The 5138-nt window shown below is 32.0% G+C and overlaps 1 long non-coding RNA gene across 1 annotated transcript; it reads right to left on the bottom strand.

Moving 5' to 3' along the window:
• Positions 1-2526: 2526 nt before the first annotated feature.
• LOC134808085 (uncharacterized) lies at positions 2527-3064 on the bottom strand. Its single transcript, XR_010150283.1, has 2 exons — positions 2938-3064; positions 2527-2713 (listed from the first exon to the last, which is right to left on the bottom strand). It is a non-coding gene; the product is annotated as an uncharacterized LOC134808085 (long non-coding RNA).
• Positions 3065-5138: the final 2074 nt, after the last annotated feature.

Here is a 5138-nt window from a genome sequence, read left to right as displayed (position 1 = left end):
TGCTTAGAAATTAAATTCTTAATAATACTTTAGTTATAGAAGAAATCATAATGGAAATTAGAAAATATTCTAAATAGTTATGAAAATATTATACATAAAAATATGATATAAAACTAAAGCACTACTTTTAGGAAAGTTTATAGAATTGAATAAATGTAAAAGAAAGGAAGCTAAAAAAATCAACAAAATCAACAAAACATAATTAATGTGGAAGTTAGAAACTATTAAAGAAGAATAAAAATCAAAGAAATAGAAAACGTAAAATGAAGAACTCCCCATAAATTTTAAAGCTCAGACTTTGAAAATCTTAATAAAATCAAGTAATACCTTACAAAAAATGTATCAAGGAGAAAGAAGGCAAAACACAGTGTGATGGTTAATACTGAGTGTCAACTTGATCGAAGGATGCAAAGTATTGATTCTGGGTGTGTCTGTGAGGCTGTTGCCAAAGGAGATTAACATTTGAGTCAGTGGGCTGGGGAAGGCAGACCCACCCTTAATTTGGGTGGGCACCATCTAGTCAGCTGCCAGTGAATAGAAAGCAAGCAGAAAAACATGAAATGGCTAGACTGGCTTAGCCTCCCAGCCTGCATCTTTCTCCCATGCAGGATGCTTCCTGCCCTTGAACATCAGACTCCAAGCTCTTCAGCTTTGGGACTCAGACTGGCTTCCTTGCTCCTCAGCTTGCAGATGGCCTATTGTGGGACCTTGTGATCATGTGACTTAATACTACTTAATAAATTCCCAAATATACACATATATATATATATGAGTTTATTTTTACAAACTATGTAATATTTATAATAGGAGATATATATATATATATATATATATCCTATTATTTCCATCCATCTGGAGAGCCCTGACTAATACACACAAATTGAAAATATCAGAAATTCTAGCTACCAATTGAAAAAAATATTGAATGATACTATTTATAAAAAGATAAAGACATAAATACCTAGAAATAAAAATAAAGTGGTATAAGAGCTCTAAAAACAAAACAAAAAACATATAAATCACTTTTGGGAGAAATTAAAAACTAATTAGGAATAAGCTATATGATTTTAAGAGTTAATATTAAAAATGTTGTTTTAAAACTGATACATAGATTTAGTGTAATTCAAAACAAATTTCCAGTAGTTTATTTTATGAAAATGAATACATGGATTCTCTAACTTACATGAAAATGCAAAAAAAAGAATAACAAAGACAATTATGATGCAGGAGAACTTAGAACACTAAGTATTTCATCTTCATGTAATTACAGTGTGAATAAACAGTGAGGTATGGGTACAGATAGAGATAAACTCATCAATAGAATAGAATATAAAGAGGGACACCCACACATATATAGTCAGTTGATTGTAACATAATACAAAAAATTAACAAAAGAAAAGGATAATTTGACAAATTGAACTTAAAGTTAATTAAAATTTTATATCTTAAAAGACATCATTAAGGGTTAGAAAAGGCAAAAATCAAGAAAAGATTATAGTTAAATGTTTGTGTATACACACACATATATGTATATATAACAAATATTAAAAATTTAAAAAAGATGTCTCAGGTCAACAATATCAAGATAACCTGATAAGAAGATAGGCTACAGACTTGGGCAGATGCTTCAAATAAAAGCCATCCAAATAATGCATAAACATGTGAAAAGATGTTTAACCTCATTCATCACTGGGCAAACAAATGTTACAACAACAACGAAATCCCACTGTATACTTACTGGAATAACTAAAATATAATAAAATACTAATATTTCCAAGTGTTGGTGAGGATATGGAACTCTCATATATTGATGGCAGGAATGTGACTTGGAACAATCCCTTTAGACAATTATTTGGCAGTATTTACTGAAGCTAAACATACATATATTTTATAAAGTAGCAATTCTATAATATATTGTATTACCTAATAAGATGCTTGCATGTTTCCATCAAAGTACATGTAAAACTATATCATCATGATTTATAATAACTAAAATGTCCATCAATATTAAATATAGTGTGGTATATTCATATTATAGGATGCTTCATGTCAATAAAAGTAAACTGAAATTATGTGTGACAACACTGATAAATCTCAGTAACATAATTATAAGCAAAAACGCTATATTCAAATGTTACATACAATAAGATTTTATGTATATGCATTTCAGAAGTAGGCAAAGATAATTAATGGTGTAGTTCAGAGGGGGTAACAGATGATGGTAGAGGTAATGACTATGAAACAAACTTACCATGTTATGTTTTCAATGAGTAATAGCATATACAAATGTCAGGAATGGAACATGCCTTTTCTCTCTTTACTTTCTAATTTATTTTAAAATCAAGTTTTCTAAACTAGAGATTTGCCTTTGCCTGGTGGTAACAAATGAAGAGTATTTAAGAAAGGTTCTGAAAGAAATATGATCAAATATGCAAGCCCCATTGATCCAAAGCTACCTTGTTGAAAAGACATCTCACAAATCTGAATCAATGCATATGGATTCAGAACAATACAAGTCAGATTCACTTAAATTGTCCATCTTTTATTCCCCTTTAAATCAAATATCAATAACCTTGGGGAGGTGATGCTGGCATTCAAATTAAATGACTTCTGGTTTTTCATGTTGTAGAGCCGTTTATAATCTTCCCTCGTCTCAATTAGCCAAATAGGGAAGAAGAGATATTATTAATTATCTTATCGATCCACTTGTCACCTGAATAAAGTAGAAACATAGTGATTTGTTTTGCTTAATATGACCTCAGGAATCACAGCAAAAATAGTCAAGCTCCCAACTGTGCTCATTCTCTGCTACAAACTAAATTGTATACCCAGGCCTGTTAACCTCTCCTTCCCCCTTCTCTTTTATTATGTGTTACACAGGGTGTAATTTTGCTAAAACAAGCCCTTTAATTATACATTGCCAAAAGTGTCACCTACTGTTAAACGATTCCTGTGCTGCAGACAGAAGAAACCGTGAACCCTGCAAGGTTCTGAAGTTTCCATTACGTGCACAGACCCCAAGAACAGCTGTTAACAAATCTGTTGGTGGTTTTGTGTAAAAAGCAGCCAGGCTGTGCTCCTGCTGTACTTTTGGTCAGAGAAAGCAATTTGCATTTTGACAGGCTTCGTGGGCAGAAGAAAAAACAGCACAGGTATAATAATAGCTCTAAATGAAAGATTTGGAGCAATGTTTTACTAATATTGAAAGTTTCCTTAAATAATGAGCAGCAATCAGAGAAAAATTTTCTCAGGAGAACAGCAATATTAAGACTGTTTACTGATAACATAGATGAGAGTATTATTTTAAGGAACTTTAAGAAAAAGACGTGTGATTTAATATTTTATTAGACTGTTTAACATAAATTTTATCAAAATGAAACAGAAGATAAACATAGGTAGTAATGTAGAGCAATTTTGTCTTTAAGAAAACTTAATAATTATTTCAGTTCTCTATTCTCTTACGTTATAAAATCTTTATCTATTTTGAACCTATTTTCCCACATTTAAACTGTAATAACTTACATGTAAATATAGAGTATATGTTTTGCTGCCAACCAAAATACTTAACTTTGTATTGCAATTGCTGCTCTGTTTTACGATTAGACCTTAAACATAGTGATCTAGAATTGAGCATGGGCCTTGCTGAATTTAAATACTAAGTCTAAATTTACTGTCTGCATTACCGTACTTAAATTATTTTACTTTAAGTTCCTCATTAAGTAATATAATACCTTCAAAAAATTTTACATTGAACACAGATCTCAAAATAAAATAATTTACATTTATAAAATGTTAGTAAGAAAGTAATGCTTTATTTCTGTGATAGAAGTTGATTGTATTTATCAATATTTGGTTTTTCTCTGCTTGCTGGACATACTTAAACACATTCTACAGACATTTTGCTTCTGAATGGGACCACAAGACACAATTCTGGCTAATGGAATGTGTGTTGCAGAATGGTGTGCCACTCCCAGAGCTGACCAAAAAAGCAGTCTTAAAAACACTCTCTTCTCTCCAAGGCCCTAGAAATAGCAGACACAATACAAGGTGGGGTCTCCCTAATCAGAGCTTGGAAAATAGTTGGGTACAAAGGCCACACAACAAGGATCAAATGTATTGGACTTCACATAAATGAGAAATAAAATTGCCCAGGAGATTTTGAGGATAACATTTTTAAGTTACCTTTTGCTAACTGACGTTATTATGTAGATATTTAAGCAGAATATGCATCTATTTCTAAGAAAATATTCACTCTATATTAACTTCCTTAACCCATCAGGGTGTTTGTTGTTGTTGTTGTTTTGTAGAAAAGCCAGAGAATTTAAACGCTCATGTAATAAATATTCTAGATGAGAAACTTCAAAAACAAGTACTAAAAAATAGTACTTTAACAACCAAAGAAATGCATAATTATTTTAAGTCTTTAAAATCTTATCCTAACTGTCACATAATATTAAATAAGCAGATGATTTTAAGGAGATAATTTTATTCTATTTGCATGTTTGTTGAGAATCCATGCTATGCTGTGTTGGGGTCAGAAAACAAGACCCTAAAATGAAGGACTCAGAAGCAACCTCACAAGTAAACGTTTTTCTCTGACCTTCTCCTGTTCTTCTGCTTCTCAGTCCCATTCTCTCCAGAGGCTAGCTGTAGAAACTAGACTCCCTCTTCCCTAGGGCAGGCCATTGAAACCAGAACTGCTTTTCCCCAAAGACAACCATAAAACCTAAAAACATTACTCCAACTTTCCCTCCATCTTTCTGTGTAAAAAGTGACCATAAAGAAATTATCTGACCTACCTTCTTTGGCTGTAAGTCATAACACCCCATTTCCAGAAAAAGTCCTGCCCCCACTCAGAAAGGATAAAACATGCATAGAGAGGCCAAGAAGAATATAAACAGACAGGCCTTGCTGGGCTTCTCCTCTGTCTATTAACATTAGATCATATGCTTGTATACAATTATATATCTACACAGCTGTCCATACTTTGTTGAACCTAAGCAAATAAATAGACTATTTCCCCCTGTATCTCTGTGTCTTCATTTTGAAAGCTCTCATGTATACATGTTAAATAAATTAGTATGCCTTTTCTCCAATTTATCTGTTTTCTGTGAGTTGATTTGTCAGCAAACCTGCAG

This window comes from Pan troglodytes, chromosome 13, assembly GCF_028858775.2.
Source record: "Pan troglodytes isolate AG18354 chromosome 13, NHGRI_mPanTro3-v2.0_pri, whole genome shotgun sequence".
NCBI classification, from domain to species: domain Eukaryota; kingdom Metazoa; phylum Chordata; class Mammalia; order Primates; family Hominidae; genus Pan; species Pan troglodytes.
Note: the sequence above shows the minus strand (reverse complement) of the source record. Positions and strands in the feature narration are given on the sequence as shown.